Source organism: Lissotriton helveticus, chromosome 10, assembly GCF_964261635.1.
Source record: "Lissotriton helveticus chromosome 10, aLisHel1.1, whole genome shotgun sequence".
Lineage (NCBI taxonomy): Eukaryota > Metazoa > Chordata > Amphibia > Caudata > Salamandridae > Lissotriton > Lissotriton helveticus.
This window is the reverse complement of record NC_136071.1, coordinates 207,088,575-207,107,023: the sequence shown is the minus strand read 5'-3', so window position 1 is coordinate 207,107,023 and position 18,449 is coordinate 207,088,575. Positions and strand designations below refer to the sequence as shown.

The 18,449-nt window shown below is 43.2% G+C and overlaps 1 protein-coding gene across 1 annotated transcript in view; it reads left to right on the top strand.

Moving 5' to 3' along the window:
* The first annotated feature begins 4,745 nt into the window (after positions 1-4,745).
* Positions 4,746-18,449, top strand: part of TECPR1 (tectonin beta-propeller repeat containing 1) — a 386,389-nt gene continuing 372,685 nt past the window's right edge. The window contains exon 1 of the mRNA XM_078665166.1: positions 4,746-4,841. The gene's annotated coding sequence lies outside the window, so the exon portion shown is untranslated. The remainder of the gene's footprint in view (positions 4,842-18,449) is intronic.

Here is an 18,449-nt window from a genome sequence, read left to right as displayed (position 1 = left end):
AAGAAGCAGGGTTTTCTATATCTTAATCTTCTGTTGTAATCATTAAATAACCCTCGCCATTGGCCCTATAGACCTCTGTTCGTCAACAAGGAGAAGTCAATAGAAGCGATCATCTACATCAAAACATTTAGGCAATAAAATCACTAACGACTTTTAGTACCCTCAATAAAGAGAGGTTGTGTGAGTTAAAGGGTTTTATTTTTCAATTTCTTAAGTTTTCTTTATTTTATTCAATAAATATTAGTCTTTTAAGCATCAGCGTTAGAAATGAATATATCCAATAATCGATATTTCAATATATGGAAGAATACAATAATGTCAGTAGAACAGTTAATAGTGTAATAATACAGCAAGCATGTTCCACAAATGAATTTTCCTAATCTAAATTAAATTAGTTTGGAATAGAATCAAGGTGTCAGTTCAGAATCCCAGTAGAGTTTTATTGAGAGAATAAATACATAAGCATAAAGCCTTTGCACATTATTTAAGAGACAGATCAAGCTGCAAATATTCTCAGCTATAAATCAGCAGAATTCTGATTAAACAGGGATAGGTCAATCAATCTCCCATGAACAGAGGTATGATCTAAAGAAACTCAGAGATGAGTCTCCAGCAAATGCAAGCAAGAGAAGATGCCTCTACTCTAGGAACATACACTAATATAAAAAAAACACAATAATCTAGATGGTAACATGTTTCTCTTTCTTCATTTCCAACCACCAATAGGATTTAATTTAACCCTTGGGAATAGGTAAAGCTTTCCAATTTCTCACATCTGCATAATCGACCATAGACACAAGTCCATAAAAATATATTATATCCACATTTTGCGGTTCAGATAGTTCTTCCCATGAATCAACCTTCCCCTGTCACCTCTCTTCCCCATGAGAACTTCACTATCAGTTGTCTGATACAAAAAAATGCCTATTCAATAACAAAAGGTTTCTGGAAAGTTACAGCATCTGCAGCAAAAGAGAAAAAAGACACGTGCAAAAAAACCAGCTCAACAGGCCTTTCACTGCTAGTGTATTATTTTATAGTTAACTAGCAGCCCGTCCGGACGTTGTCCGGGTATGAATTGCTGCCGGCCAGTAGTATATTGTTTTGTAGGATTTCGTTTTGATAGCATTTCTTATCTGTGACAGGCCTGTGAAACGCTCCGATTCACAGTGCACTGCTGATGCACTTAAGAGTGCGCGTTCAGTAGTGTGTGAACTCGAGTTTCCCTACTTTATTTTTCCTTGCAATATTATATAGCGCGAACTCGACAACATGGCATGAGCACAATTTACATTACAGAAGAACACATTCATTTGTTGTAGGCACGGGGAGACAAAGCGATTTGCCTGGAATCACACGATGTTGAGCTGATGCCGAGATTCGAACGTAGCTCCCCAGCTCTAAAGTTCGCAATTCTAGAACTTGTGGCGGGAGGTATGTCTAAAAGTGTCTGTCGATGCTGGCCATCAATGAGAGAGACCTGTGCATTTTTCAAATCGGTGGTGAAAAAATATGAGTATGTTGCTGGAGATGTGGGCCGCCGTGCCACCAATGTACTTACCGGGAGAGAGTAAACACCCATTATTCCGCAACTTTCTTTCCGCATACCATCACTCCGCATACTTTCATTACGAAAGTACCATGACTCTGCAATGCCATTATAACGCATGGCATTGCATTTTATATGCTTTTACCACGCATACATTTACAACGAAATTCGTTGTAAATGCATGAATGGTAAAAAGCATGGTTTTTTTTAATGTTTGGATAAGGTAAGTATGGGTATAGGGGTATATGTTTTTGGGTACTGAGGTATTTGTTTTGGGGTGTTTGGGTATTTTAAGGGTTCAGATATAGTTTTGGGTTATGGGGTACAGGGGTAGTTTTAGGGTTTAGGGATAGGTATGGGTTTTAGGGGTATTTTTAGGGTTCAGGGGTAGGTTTGGGTTTTGGGGTACAGTGGTATTTTAAGGGTTTAGGGCTAGGTTTGGGGTACAGGGGTGTTTTTAGGGTTCAGGGCTAGGTTTGGGTTTTGGGGTACAGGGGTATTTTAGGGTTCAGGGGTAGGTTTGGGTTTTGGGGCACAGGGTTATTTTATGGTTCAGGGGTAGGTTTGGGTTTTGGGGTACAGGGGTATTTTTAGGGTTCAGGGGTAGGTTTGGGTTTTGGGGTACTGGGGTATTTTAAGGGTTCAGGGCTAGGTTCGGGTTTTGGTACAGGAGTATTTTTAGGGTTCAGGGCTAGGTTTGGGTTTTGGGGTACAGGGGTATTTTTAGGGTTCAGGGGTAGGTTTGGGTTTTGGGGTACAGGGGTATTTTAAGGGTTCAGGGCTAGGTTCGGGTTTTGGTACAGGGGTATTTTTAGGGTTCAGGGCTAGGTTTGGGTTTTGGGGTACAGGGGTATTTTTAGGGTTCTGGGGTAGGTTTGGGTTTTGAGGTACAGGGGTATTTATAGGGTTCAGGGCTAGGTTTGGGTTTTGGGGTACAGGGGTATTTTTAGGGTTTAGGGATATGTTTGGGTTTTGGGGTACAGGGTACATTTATAGGGTTAAGATGGGTTAGTGTTTAAGGGTGTTGGGGTATTTTAAGGAGTAAGGGTGGGTTATGATTATGGGGTGCAGAGGTATTTAAAGGGAGCAGGGTGGACACCCGGAGCTGGAATGTACAGAACCTGGGAAGAAAAAACAATGAAATATTGGGCACAACGCTCGCTTTTTTTCCGCAATCCCGCGCCACGCACACGCCCACGCCCCCAGCACACACCCACAGCACACGATATGAGACATGGCATGAAGGGCGGAACGTACCACATGCCCCCAGCATTTGTCACGCCCCCAGCACACGCCCAGAGCACAACGCAGACGCGCCCGCCAGGAACTACTTTGCTGACACGGTTCTTTTACCTTTTAAATGTATATGGTGGGTGTCTGCATAGCCTATGTCCTTCTGCTGCAACTGCCCTTTCCAACGCTGTATTGGGTGTTGTGATTGGTGCTATGGTTCCTGAGATTAACCGCCTCAAAGGTTTGGGCTCTCTCTTTATTATATTAGTATAGATATGGCCGTGTCGGTTAAGCAAACTTAAATTGGCACAATATTATATCTTATTTATGCTTTTATTGGCAAGTATGATTGCCCACTATAAATTGCATTCAAATGTACAATCTACTTTGCATATACAAATGCACTTTTTGGTTAAATACATTTATTTTGCAATATGAAGAAATTTGCTGGATCAAGTGGATGCACAGGATGAAGAGCAAATGCAAAGGCTGGCGAGCAAAGGAAAGGAACGTATAGCAGATGCATTGATGAAGAGATGTGTTGTGGAGAGGAGATATGGAGAGTGAATGTATAAAGTGGACATAGAGTGGTGGACGCAAGTGCATGGTGGAATGAGAGCATTTGCGGGGTCAAGAGCATCTCAAAGTGAGCATATGCAGAGTGGACAATCCATTTGCAGGTTGCATAAGTGGAGCAAGTGTGCAAAGAGCATGTGGAAGACAAATGGGTAGGGTACAAAGTGATGGTGAGAAAGGAGTGTATATGGAGTGGCCCATGTTTACAGAGGTCACACCACTTATAGACAGGGTTGGATTGGTAAGGTGGACACTCAGGCAATGGCCGAGTGGCTGGTATCCGAATTGCAGCTGTGGGCTGTTTTTTTGGGCAGCCTGGGGGCCCATTTGGGCAATGTCTGTCGTGTTCGGATGCCACCAGCGGCCCACTGGGTGCCTTTATGGATGCAGATGGGCCACCATTACCTCCCTTTTACCAACGAGGCAGAGGTGTCACTCCCTTTCTCTCGCTGGGCCGGCCCATTAATGTATGCAGAATGAGCTGGGGGCAGAGAGCCTGAGCAGAAGTGGGCCCACTTGTATTCAGATGTGTTTCACCAGTGTGAACTAATCTGTGCATTTGTTTTATGTAAGTAAAGTTAAGAAAACAACATGCCTCTGTCATACCCCTCCCTTTTTTTTCATAAAGCTTTGCCGAATCAGTGTTTTGCAGAAAGGCAATCCGCAAAGCAAATGTGGGCCATTTTTTTTTCATCCCAATCTAACCCTAAGCCCCAGCTCATGTAGAAACTGATCACCTTTTCTTCAATCCACTTCAGGCATATCTAAACCACCTCCACTACACTAAAACTCAGTTTGTTTGTGACGAATTACATAAATAGCTTCGAATTAACACTTTCCTTGATGCCAGTTTGGGAACTACAAGGTTGGTTGTTGTATTTGAGCCCCTATTGTTATCTCTGCTTCCTCATTGGTCCCCAACATTCCACATTCCATTTCCACTGTCCCCTGCCACCCCCAACAGTTCCAACGGTGAGTGGGAGTTCCAACCTTTGAAACGCACAGTTGTGTAGGGGCTTTTGAACCAATAAAGCCTTCACTTATCTACCCACGGCTCTGCTTCATTTGTACAGACTGTGTTTGTCTGCGCTGCTCCTGCAGTAGCAAAATGCGCCTGACAGGCTAGCCCCGGGCCCCTGTTCGTTGTGGAACGACCTATCCCTCAAAACGTAGGTACTCCAAACAGTACGACACCAGTTTACATGAACGACTTGAGCCAGGTTCCCACACCACACAACGACGCTCATGGTACTCCACAACCAATGAGCACTTCCGAATTCTGAACGCGGCTTGATTGGTTGACGTTCCGCCAATGCAAGGTCACCTTATACATACGAGTCCCTCCCATTCCCAGACAAACACCGGAACGTGTTTAGTTCTGTGATTGGTCGATGTGCGACCCGGAAATATCAGCATTACGGACTAATGTCAATTACAATATGAATATCCAACGCCGGGGTTGCTGAACTCACGAACAGTCCGTGTAAGTAGTAGGAAGGTCGGCATTTTAACCGGTGTATTGACCTTTAAGAGTTCCTCAAGTACAGTGCCCGTGTTCTTTAACAGTGAGGATTTAATTCCAATAATTTCATTTGCGACGATGAGGATAATAATCCAGTTCCGCAAGCAATATGTTCAGTTGCAAACTGCAGCCGAATGCATCACAGTGTATCTGACAAGCCCTTCTCACATGCCCCAGTACTCGCAACATCCTCACACAATCTAATTCTGTGCATATAGCGCAGAGACAGTAATTTGAATTGAGGTTAGAGTTAAAACACATTTTTTATTTCTTGCACTTAAAAGAGCCCCTGCACATTATGGTCGCTATGTCACTGTTTTTAGCGGAGACGTATTTTATTGCACGCGACAATGTTTTTCGATTGTTTTACAGTAATACATGTTTGGTCTGAACCCTGTCCATTAAATCAGAATATAAATCCATATCCAGCGTTGGGTTTTGCGGGTCATGGGTATGCTAGATTTTTAGGATAATCACTGACCGAATTGATTTCCCTTTAAATATGTTGATGCAAATGTACCGATCTCTTGTGGATATACGGTATGTAAATGGAACATGCGGCCTATCCTCACGGGCTAATGCGGTACACCCACTGTTTAGGTCAGGAAGCCTAAGTGTGCTATCCAGGGATGAGGTATTTGATGTGTGAGTTGAACCTACTTTACTCCTCTTACTGCGACGTGGCTCTACAGGGCTCAGGGAGTCGAGTAGTATGCAAGGAGTAAGTTAGGGAGCATATCAGAACGGTTGAGTTGACATTAACATCTATGCTCCTGCTGAGTTTGCATATTTACATGACATATTTGCGCATGTAGAGCTATTTTAATACAGTGCAGCGTGCAATACCATACTACTCTAATCTCCCAATTGCTTCCCCAGTCTTCCTTTATGTTTTTTACCCAAACCCCAGCATAACACATTCCCAGAGAGCACACAATCTAGCTGTTGGTAATGTGAGCAAATGTAACAAATAGTTGCAGTTAAACAACCAAATCGAGCAGGTTTTTCCATCACCCCCACCCCCTCCTCCGTCTGTAATTTTAATCTACAATATAAATCAGGCTGCACAATGCTTGGCAAAACCACGTTTGTTGACTGACAATGTACACTTTTGAAAATCCATCTTTAATGGAGAAATAGGAGGGAGAACAGTAGTATTCATTTTCTACATACGTCTGCCACAACACCTGTAGGAAGTCCGTAGCCTCAAATTGTATTGTTATTCCATTTACATAGCGCTTACTGCACTGATAAGATAGGTAAAGCTCTTTACACTGGGCTACCCACTGCTGCTGAACCCAATGTTATTCTTTCTCCACTGGTTATTGTTGGTCATTGTGATTAGTATTGTACTCTTGAGAAAATCATTCAATGCATTTACTCTAGTTTCTAGTTGGTGTATATGAAATGAATAGGCATTAGGCATGATCTTTAGTGGGATGGGTTATGTGAATTTATGCAAATAGTTGCTAGTATTAATAAATGATGTACAGGAGATTAGATATTGCTAGGTTATAGTGGTATGAATGTTAAGGAAGAGATTGTGACCTTTGAAAGGAGATGTGGACAATTTGCAGAAATACAATAGTTAAAAATAAGGCAAGCAGGCATCCAACTAAGACATATCTATTCTATACAGTTATCACTATACATTAACAGAAAGATAAAGTACTTCAGTAATTGTGGTAATATCAGTGGGGGTTAACTACCTTCTTCAGGTATTCGTCAACTGCTGCCTATGTGCTAAATTAGCAGATAGCTATCTTCTTCAGTTCGTAGGCAGATCCTTGTTAGAAGGGGAGACTTTGAGGAATGTGCTGTTTGTTCGCCTGTCTTCCCTGACATCCACCAATTTGCTGAAAAGTTGTAAAGCTTGATACTGATAACTGAATTGCCAGAATGGCGTAAAAAAGCATCTTCTGTTTTTTTATACTAGGGCAGGATGAAACATATATATCTCTTTTAGGTTCTGGCAGCTGAGGCACAAAACCTTAGATACCTATTGTAGTAGTGTGTGATGAAGAGGCCCCCTTGACGGAATCACGGTATTCTTTTTCCCTTGCTTACAGTCCTACTGTGACGTAATCCTGCCATTTCTAAATTTATGATTCTGCATGGAATAGTGATTTGCTTTATGCATATGCATCCAACCTCTTTGGAATGTAATTCAATGATTTAGGGGGCATCAGTGGTTGCCATTCAGGTGAACATCCTCTGCCACTTGCAATTAGGACTTTGGTTGGAGGAGGAAACATCCACTTTGTTGTGCAGCTGACTCTGTCCCCCTAATTTGAATTATAATACAATTCAATTCAAATAATCTTTATTTCGATCGTTAAGATCATAAAAGATGTGCAAGTAAACAAGCATTGGATCATTAACACCCAGGCAAGATAGTGACCACAACGCCTTGGAACTAGAGTATACCATCCCTTGGGTGAGAGTGATAGGCGAGGAGAAATTGAAAGTAGGAAACCTTCTAGAGAACAACAGGAGGCGGATAAAATGGGAAAAGCTTGCCTCCAGTGGAGAAAAGCTTGCCTCTCTCTACGCTGGGCATATTCCCATCCTTGAGGAAGCTTTTGACCTGTGGAATTCATACTCCACAATAGATAGAAGTGAGGATTTAGCTCAAGTACATACTCATCTAATTAAGAAGCTTGAAGCTGACCTCTTCAGCATAGGCCGCCCAAGAGCACAGGGACCAATCACAAACTCCTGGTACAACAGCACCTGTCGCGCGGCAAAACAAGACCTCCTTTCCACCATAAAAGAAGGAGGCGCTAGGTCGGAGATCCGCTCTAAAAGGAGTGTCTATAAATCACTCATAGCTAACGCTAGAATAGAGTGGGATATACAGCATTGGGAGAATCTATCGGAGTCCCTAGCCAAAAGGGATTCCCGTAGATTCTGGAGAATAATCAACCATGGGAGCGGGGATCTTCCCTCTGCAATCGAACCCAACATTGCTGCCGATGTTTGGCAGGATCACTTCCAAAAACTATATGCCCCTGAAAAGGATGAGTTAGTAACATCAGCATCTACCAGCACCACTACATATACATCTGCCCCTTTCACTTTAAAAGATATTAAGGTGGCTATAGCGGGGCTAGCTTCTGGAAAAGCCCCGGGCTTGGATGGGGTGCCAGGTGACCTTTTTAGACAGGAACCTGGGATCTGGGCACCCTATTTGATGGTTTTATTCAATGCAGTGCTGGGGGGAATGAAGTTACCAGATACTTGGCTGGGAGCAGAGGTGGTCCCGATATACGAAAAGGGGTCGCCCCTGCTCCCCGCCAATTATCGCCCGATCAGCCTCATTGATGTAACTCAAAAGTTGTTTGGAAGGCTAATCCTGGATAGGCTGCAATGCTGGATGGAAGAGACCGAAATTTTAAGCCCTCTCCAAGCGGGATTTAGGAAGGGAGTGTCAACAGTGGATCAAATACTCAGATTAAATATCCTATTCTGGAAGACAGCACATCTAGAAGGGGGCTCACTGTATGCGGTCTTCGTGGACCTCCGTGCCGCCTTCGACTTGGTCCCTCGGGCCAAGTTGTGGGCGGTACTGGGGGATATGGGTGTCCCTGGAGTTATTCTCCAGATTCTCATCAGGTTACACACAGACAACTACGCCCGTGTAAGATATGGAAAGGGCGGTAGGCTGACAGATAGGTTCCCTGTCCAACGCGGGGTAAGGCAGGGATGTGTGTTGGCACCGACCCTATTTTGTCTATTCACGAACGGGGTGATAGAACACTTGTGCAGAATCCCTTACATTGATGCGCCGCAATTGAACGGCAGCAGGGTGCCAGCGATCATGTTCGCGGATGACACCCTGCTGCTGTCAAAAACACCAATGGGGCTACAGAGGGTTCTGGACGGATTCTTGGATTTCTGTAATAGAAGGGGATTAGAAATAAACCCTGCGAAGACAAAATTTATGATCCTGAGCCACAAGCCCAAAAATTGCCCAAATCCCCGCTTGGGATCCACACCCCTAGAGAGAGTCCAAGTGATTGAGTACCTGGGCATAACACTCAATCAAAACTTAACCTGGTTGCCACACAAAACAAAAGCAACCACAAAATTAATCCAGAGGGCCGGTGCTATCACGAGAATTGCTAAAAAATCCCCCCTTCGTCCACTGGCACCTGCAATACACATTTATAAAGCCCAAGCACGAGGAGGCATCACCTATGGGGCTGAACTATGGGGACATACATCGCTACAAACTATACAGGTGGCAGAGAACAATTTTATCAGACAATTGACGGCCCTTCCTTCGAGCACTCCCCTACTTCCTTTGAGAATGGACTTGGCATTGTGCCCAATTACCGAAGAACTCAGCCTCAAACCCTTGACCTACTGGAGGCGGTTATGGAGCAGCCAGGATCTGGGCCACTACAGAAGCGAATTACAGGAACTCCTCAGATCAATACAAGTGACCAAAATTCCATGGCTCATGTACATCAGGGACATGTGTATGACCCTCGGAGTACCAGAGCTATGGTGTAATCCTGAACTAATGTCTGCAAGGCTTCCGAGGAAAGAACTTTCTAAACTGTTCTATGGCTTCAGGTTACAAAGATCTATGAGCTCAATTCGGGAGGGTTCTCTAACCGACATATTCACTAAAACAAAAGACTCTTATAGTCCTGAATATGTCCTAGATGCTATGTCCCCAGTGCACGTAAGAAAGATCTTTCTCCAATGGAGATATGGCTCTCTCCCCTTGAGGTCATTCACCAAAACCTGGGATGGAAACCGAGACCCAGGCAACTGCCCTGCATGTAATTACAAGTTGGAAAGTGACCTGCACGTGGTCCTGTTCTGCAAAGCCTACAGTAAAATTAGGAGCTATTGGCTGGTCCCATACTTAAGGAACTTGGGCTTTCGAACTTATGCCCCAGCCTACAGAGTGCTTAAAACTGACCTTACATCTCCAACTGTCTTGTAATGGCGAAATTTTTGACGGCAATGTGGAGATTACGTGCAAGAATTATAAGGGACTCCAATGTGGCACGACCAATTCGTTCTTAATCTAATCTAAAAATTTATTTTGAAACTGAATGTGATTTTTCGAATTTTAAAATTGATGAAATTATTTTTTAGAATTTTTTTTCCTTTTAATGATCCAATGCTTGTTTACTTGCACATCTTTTATGATCTTAACGATCGAAATAAAGATTATTTGAATTGAATTGAATTATAATACAATTGTGTACCTATGAATCATGGCAATATTTCTTTTAGATGTGGCAAAGAGAGCAGAACTGTGTTAAAGTATGGGTTATGTGGCCTTCTAAGTGGCTCTTGGTAAAGCGATTGGAACACTGAGAAATCCCACTAGAGATGTGCCTAAAAGCAGATTATGTTTTAAGTTGACAGGTGGGCGTGTGCACTTCACTGAAGAATAGGCCCGTATTATGAATGGCCCAGTAAATTTTGACCCCTGCGCCACCCGCTGTTTGTGTACGATTCACAATTATACGTTTGTCGGAGTTTATCAACTCACATAGTGAAATTTCAGCAGTTACAATTTTTCACTTAGGAAAAATTACGGAAAACACAGGGACTTGTAGATTATGATGCAGTAAGCAGCAACCCATTTTGCAGAGCGGAAATTAGGAAATAAGTACTGCACCTGTTAAATTCCTGCAACCGGGACATTGGATTTTATAAGGTGTGTTAATTATTGAATCCACCACTAGGCCAGGAGTCATAGTGTGCTTGTCTGTCATGCCCAACCTTAACCCTTGTATTGCCTTGCTGTTGGTGGCGATTCATAAATCATTTTTCTGTCTCATGTATCTCTGTTTACTTTCTCATGTCTTCTACTTCACCCCTCTCCATCTCAACATCTTCATGTACCTTCCCCCTCTCTCTTTTGCTCTCTGAAATCTCCATACCACAGCCATGTCTAAGTCAGCTGTCTGCCCCAAATATCTCACAAAACCTGGCCTCGCTCTGCCGTTCTATGTGCCTACCTCTGTACATCCTCATTCTAGCTCAACTTTCTCGACTTCCCCGTCTTTGAATACTTCACCTCTGTCTACCTATCGCTCAACTTTCTCTTTACCTAACCGAGCTATATCTCACCTCCCCGTGTCTCTCTTCCATCTGCTTTACGTCTCACCCTCATCTCTCTCTTTACCTCATCAATGTAGCACTCCCTCCGTTTCTCCATACCCTAGCTCTCCCAGCGCTCCGTCTACCTTAATGCTCTGTAGCTCATCTCTATCAGCTTCTCGGTCACTAGCGCATCTCTTTCTACCCCACCTCTCTCCTTCTCTCCCGCTATCCAACCTTTCAATTTATCAATCAGTTTTCTGCCTCACCTCTCCACCGATCCTCTTTCTAGCTTTTTTCCCTCTACCACACAACCGTACTCCTCTCTCGCTACCTACTTCCTCTCTGTTATCCCTTGAAGTGTGATGTTATTACTTCATCCTCGCGCTGCACCCCAGTGCGAGGATATTTCATATTATTACTGTGTATGTTTGTAGCGTGGGTGTGTGGACAGGCGAAGGTCTTTCTACTGATGGAGTATGAACAGGCTGGAGACTTATTCTGCGTAAGGAGGGCTTTATTTTTATAAAGGTTTTTCGAGTCCTGAAAGTCAGCCTTTCTCTTGCAAAGTCGGCCCGGTCCGTGGTGGCGTCTGTTCTGGTCGAGGATGAGGCCGTCCTCTTTCCCCCGTGATGGTATGGATATCTTCAAGGGACCTCGCTTTGGGCTTCTTACTCCGAGTCAGCTCCGAGAAAAGAGAAACCAACAGAGGGATAACGTCAGTTTCGCTGTCTGTTATCAAGCGACCCACGGGACCCGAGTGCAGTGAAGGAACACCAGTGCTTCACAGTTTCTCTTCGGTGCTCTGTGCTCGGGATATAGTGAGGGATGAGGGGAGGGGGATTTAGGAAGGTAGGATGTGAGAGAAGATAAGGGAAGGTGATGGCTATATACACTATGTTACACGGGCCCGCTTGCCCCCGACCCAAGCTGCCCAACGCCGCCGTACCTGTGACAGCCACACTCCTCTCTCTGGAGTGTGGCACGGCGGTTCACCGAGTCGTTGGCCTCCTGGCTCTCCACCGTTTCCCGCTCTCTCTCCTCCGGTCTTTTCACGTCCTTTCCGGTACTCTCCGTCCTCCTCTTCCCGATGCTCGTCTCCCGTTCTCCGCTCTGCTTCTTCCTGGGTGTAAACACACCCCGAATAGAGGGCTTCCTTGTTTATGTCCAATCCAGGTCCTCCTACGTCATGAGGGGGCGGGGTCTTCTCATCTACATAGGCCCAGTTAAAGGCGCCCTCCTGAAATTCTCCTCCGTCATCTGAAAGCAACGGGCTGGTGTCCCATTCAGACTGAGGGGAAGGAGGGGAGGGACAATCAGCAATCCACCACGTAACAGGGGTTCCCGTTCCCACCCCGTTACAATGTTCAAACAAGGTTCCACGATTGGACGCTGCTCTATGCGTTCCAGATTTCTGACAACGTTAGTCAGTTGTCTGGAGTCGTGGTGCGCAGCGGGCGCGTCTGGTTGTGGTGCTAACTTTAATTGGAATAAACTTCAAGCTTATTGCATAAAGAAGCCTCCTGAGTCTTTCACTACATTTGGCAACCAGCGGACGAAGAATCTACCTTCCAGCACCCACCAGCCAAGCTTTCCTTACTTCGGCACCTCCTGATTTGCACTCGCTCCTGCCTTGCTGACTCGTTCCTGCTTTGCTGCGTTCCACTTCCCCGATGATTTGGGCTTTTCGCTGATCCCTGGATGACGTCAGCTGTCCTGTGATTGGTTCCCCTGGCAACAGGAACTGCTTCTCCAGCACGGCTCAGGACGCCGAGGGAATGCCACATCAGCGTCTCCACACAAGCGTCAAGCACCCATTTTAACCACTCCTGGTTACCTGGCAACGCTTGGAAACGCTTCGCTTCAAGTTTGCTCCACATCCGCGTCCCCACGCAAGCGGCCATTTTAACCAATCCGGGCTACCTGGCAACACTCACAAACGCTTTGCTTCAAGTTTACCCGAACTGTAAGACACGCATTCTCACGCGTCTTCATTTCATCGCATCTTCACAAAGGTAGGATCTGGCCTGCACTCTTCTGCGGTGACAGGCACACCTTTTCCTTCATATTTTAAAGGAATTTTAAACCCTTTTATTTATTCAGTCTGTGCAATTTAACGGTGACAGGCACACCTTTCATTTTATTTAAGCCTGCACCTGTTATCTTTCAGGCTCATCATTCATTGACTGTTTGGACTCATTTATTTATCTCAGTTGACAATTTACTGTGTTGGCATTTATAAGAACATTTTTATTCACACTTCAAATTCTGTTTTAATTTTTCTTCACGTCTACAATTGTACAATACATTTGACTTTCATCTATGGCTTAATCACAACAGTTTGCGCAACCTCCTCCCTTTTTACAGCTTCCTGGCAAACCAAGCATTCCATGGCGTCAGTGGGTAAAGGCATTTGTGAATTAAATTGTCACTATTGATGCTGTCAAGTTTTCTCCTGCACGTAAAGTTGCAATTTTGTATGGTTGCCTAGGCGTTGCAGCACAACATGTATTTGAAAACTTACCTAAATTACCAACTCCTGTTGGAGAGGCTGGTGATACAGATCATTGGAATTCTTACAATGAGGCATTATCTCGCCTTGCAAAACATTATGATGAAGAGTCAAATATAATGCTAGAAAGACATAATTATTTTAGGAGAAAACAATGTGAAGATGAGACCGTAGAAGAATATATTGCGCAATTGAGAGTTTTAGCTTCGACTTGTGAATTTGAAGCAAAGCCAGACATTTACATTCGGGATCAATTTGTTTTTGCTTGTCACTCAAAGAAAACTCAAGAACGCTTACTTAGTTGTAGGAAACCTACACTTCAAGAAACTATAGATATCGCCAAGAGCATCGAGAGGTCTATCACTACTTCCAAAGTTCTTCAAAATGATCCTTCTCACAACTCTTTTAAAACTCCGCTACAGGATGTTACTAATTCAGTTAATGCTGTTCGCGCTAACAAACCTTTTAAACAAGTGTTTAAAAAAACTAACACTGTTTGTTACAGATGCGGATCTAAATCACACCTGGGAAATAACCCCATGTGTCCTGTCATTGGAAAGAGATGTGTACTATGTAAGAAAATAGGGCATTTTCAAGGTTCATGTAGATCTGTTAAAAGACCCACCAGAATCAACAGTATTGAATATTCTGAAACTGTTGATGATTGAATAGATCATTTCCAAGATATGGTCGTGTCAATTGAATGTAACTCTACTTTTCCCCCGCATTTGGTCAAAGGTCATTTAGGTACTGCATTCTTTTGTGATATAGAGATTCCTATCATGGCTGATTCTGGATCTCCAATAACTATATTATCAGATGTCATGTTTTTAGAAAAGTGGCAAGGGTCAATATCTTTATTTCAAACAGCCAACCCAAAAGCTTTTGACAAGTCTGATATGGACATGCTGGGCTACTTTAATTCTAGGTTAGAATGTTTAGAAAGGTCTATTTTCACAAAGGTATATGTTGCAGTCAAAGGACGCAACATCATTGGGTGGCAAGACCTTGCAAAAATGGTTCTATATTTGATCCCAGGTTCCGAAAACCCAATCGCCGTTGCTAAACCTCCCCAAGGTTATACTCCTGCTGGTTCTACAAATGTTCCACATCCTAGAACTGATTGCTTATGTCTCACTGACCACACTTCTGACATCAAAAAAATGTTGGAGACATTTCCCAAAATATTTTCAAATAAGTTGGGAACTGTTTAAGGTTTTCAACACAAAATCAGACTCAAGCCACAAGCCCAAACTGTTGTTCACAAGGTGCGTCCTTTGCCCCTTAGTGCGAAGGATGAACTCAAGTCAGTTCTCAAATCTTTGTGTGACAATGGTGTTATTGCCCCTTCTGACTCTTCAGAGTGGGTTTCTCCCAACGTTATTGTCCTAAAAAAATCTGTAGAGGTCAGGTTATGTGCGGACTTGTGCACATTAAATAAGAACATTTTGATTGACTGTCACCCCCTCCCTAAAATTCACGAACTTCTTGCCAACTTGGGGGGGAGCAACATTTTTTTCATTTATTGTCCTACGTTCAGCCTACCATCAGGTACCTTTAACCAAAGATTCACAAGAGTTCACCACGTTCATTACATCTTTTGGGGTTTACAAGTACCTCAGACTTCCCTTTGGCCTGGACTCCGCGGCCAGTGTTTTTCAAAAGATCATGGATAATGTTTTTCAGAACATGCCCGGAGTCCAGGCCTACCAAAATGACATTTTGGTCTTTTCTGATAATTGGGAATCACATCTATCAAATTTATCTTCAGTTTTATCTAAATTAGATGAGGCAGGTATGACAATCAGAGCTGACAAGTGTAAATTTGGCACACAGTTATTGGATTATTTGGGTCATACATTGTCCCCAGAAGGAATCAAACCCAAAGTATCCCTTATTAAAGCCATCAGTCATGCTACCCCTCCCAAAGACAAAGATTCACTTCGATCGTTCTTGGGCCTAGAAAAATACTATGCCCATTTTGTCAAAGGATATGCTCAAACAGTCGAGCCATTGCGTGCCCTTTTCCGGAAGGGCTCCAAAATTGATTGGTCAGGAGAAATTGCTTCTTCATTTGATCAAGTCAAAAAGCTCATTATTGAAGCACCAGCCATACATCCCTTTCATGACTCCCATAGATGTTTCATAATGGTGGATGCCAGTCTTACGGGGCTGGGAGCTGTCTTGGGCCAATGAGTATCAGGAAAGGAGCACACCATAGCTTTTTCTTCAAGAATGCTCAAATCTTCCGAAACATATTATAGCATCATCGAACGTGAGTCTCTCGCCTGCATTTGGGATATCGATAAGTTCAAAAATTATATTTGGGGACGTGAGTTTGATTTGCTCACGCAGCTTCTCAACGGTAATTGGCATGGCAAAAGTCTCAGCCAGGCTTGTCAGACTCCTGTCCAAGTTACATGAATTTCATTTTTCTATAAAACACATTTCAGGGGGAAAAATGTCAGGGCTGATTGTCTTTCGCGCAGGGCGGATTGTCTTTCGCGCATGGCGTTTCAGGATCCCTCTGAAGTTGAGGATGTTGAAGACATTGAATGTGTTGTGGCTGCCCTTGATGCCACTAAATTATGCCCCTGCATTTCTGAGCAGTACTGGTTGGAAGCACACAATAAGGATGAAGGTTTAAAACTAGTAACTGAATATATTGTCAAGGGTTGGCCAGAAATTAGAAAACTTTCTAATGAGCTGAAAGCATTCGCCACGGTTGCATCAGAATTATCCTTGGTCAATGGCTTAGTAATGAGACATGATTCTATTGTACCCCCTTGCAGTCTCAGAAATGACATTATTCAATTTGCACACCAAGGTCATCTTGGAACTTGAAAGACTTCATAGCTCATTAAGTCTCACTATTGGTGGCCATCTCTTGAATCTCAAGTCAAGTTTCACATTGACTCGTGCCCTGAATGCCTTTTATCTGAAAATAATGGAAAGTTATGAACACGCCCTTACATCCTGTTCCTTTTCCCAATAAACATTGGGAAAAAGTTGGGCTAGACTTCTCTGGACCATATGATGTTCTTTCTCATGACCTAAAATATCTCATTTTGCTAATTGATTATCATTCCAAATGGGTTTACCATATGTTCTGTGATTCAGCTAATTCCAATAATGCTTTTAAGTTTAAAAAATATATATTTTTGGTATAAGGTTCACCTCCTGTCATTGTTACAGACAATGGCACCCATTTCGTTTCTGAGAAGTTTAGTTAATTCCTGGCTGAACGTGATGTAAAACATTATAAAGTCGCTCTATATTCACCGACCTCGAATGGTTTGGTGGAAAGAGCAAAGAGGTTGTTTAAATATGCCATTCAAGCAGCCATTTCTTCTCATCAAGATGTACAAGATTTTCTTGAAGCTAAGTTGTAGTCTTATAACATTTCTCCTCATTATACCACAGGTGTTTCTCCGTTTTCCCTCTTAAGAAACAGGACTGTTCACACCAGAGTATGTCCCAACTGGTTACTTAATAAGAACAACAAGAGCAGTGTTGGCATCCAAAGTTTTGCAAAAACAAAATCTAATGAAGTCTGTGTATGACTCTGCAAAAAACTTTGATTTACTCGAATTGAAAATTGGTGATTGGGTTCTCATTTAAAATCCCCAAAAAGTAAATTAGGGTTTATCGAAATTTTCCCCTCTGTTACAAGTCACCGGTGTCAGCAGAGGTTCAGCCTTACTTGGTGTTAAAGGATGGTGGAACAAAAGATCTCTGGTGCATCTTTCTGCTTTACAGGCCCGCTCCTTACTTAATTTGACCAAATAGGAGTTTGAACATTGTGACTGGTCTTTTTGGTTAAAAACCCCAACATCCGGTATTCAAAGTTCTTCCACATCCTGCGTTCCAGTTACACTTTCCAACTCATCTACCCCATCCACTTCTAACACTGATGTGACCAATGCTGACACCTATTCCTTACCACCGGAATTAGGAGTTTGTTGCAGAAAATTACCTTCCAAATTGAATGATTATGTGTTATCATGATCTGATATTTTATTTATTGTTCTTGTATTTTCCTTCTTATATATTAATTCTTGTTACACTTCAATTGTTTTTATTTCCTTAGGTTTTTGCTCTTTTTCCTTGTGAAGAGGGAGAAGTTGTAGTGTGATGTTATTACTTTATCCTCGCGCTGCACCCCTGCGCGAGGATACTTCATGTTATTACTGTGTATGTTCAAACAAGTTTCCACGATCGGATGCTGCTCTATGCGTTCCAGGGTTCTGACAACGTTAGTCAGTTGTCTGGAGTCCTGGTGCGCAGCGGGAGCGTCTGGTTGTGGGTGCTAACTTTAATTAGAATAAACTTCAAGCTTATTGCATAAAGAAGCCTCCTGAATCTTTCACTACATCCCTCTCGCCCTCCCTGTTTGCATCTCTGTCTGTATTTCAATTCACACTTCACTTCAGCTCTCGCTCTCTTTTTTTAAACCTCTCTCTGTCTAACCTTTCTGTATATTCCACAACGCTCTCTGTACCTCTTCCAGCCACTCTACCTTGTCCTACCTCTCTGCTTCGTTCTCTCTACCTCTCTGTCCACCTCATAGCAGGATTTGGTGGCTCAGTGGACTAACGTGTCCCCTGCAGGGACCTCTGTTTGACCTCATGGACACAGGTTCAAATCCTGGCGGGTCCACTCAACCTTTCAGCCAGCTGAGGTCCATAAAATGAGTTCCATTGAGTTGGGTAACAAACAACATCTGTTATTCAGCGCCAAGATGCCTAAGGGTGAACGTGCGCTTTACAAATAACACATTATGCTATCTATATTTTCCACCTCAGGCCTTCCTCTACTGTATTTCGGCTATTTCTCTCTACATCCCATATCACCTACCTTTACACTCCTAACTCTCTGCCTCACTGCGTAAGTTAGCTGAACTGTCTTTATATACCTCTTCATATTTTGCCCCTTTCTCTACTCCACCACTCATTCTCGCCCTTGCAACTCATCTCTCTATACTT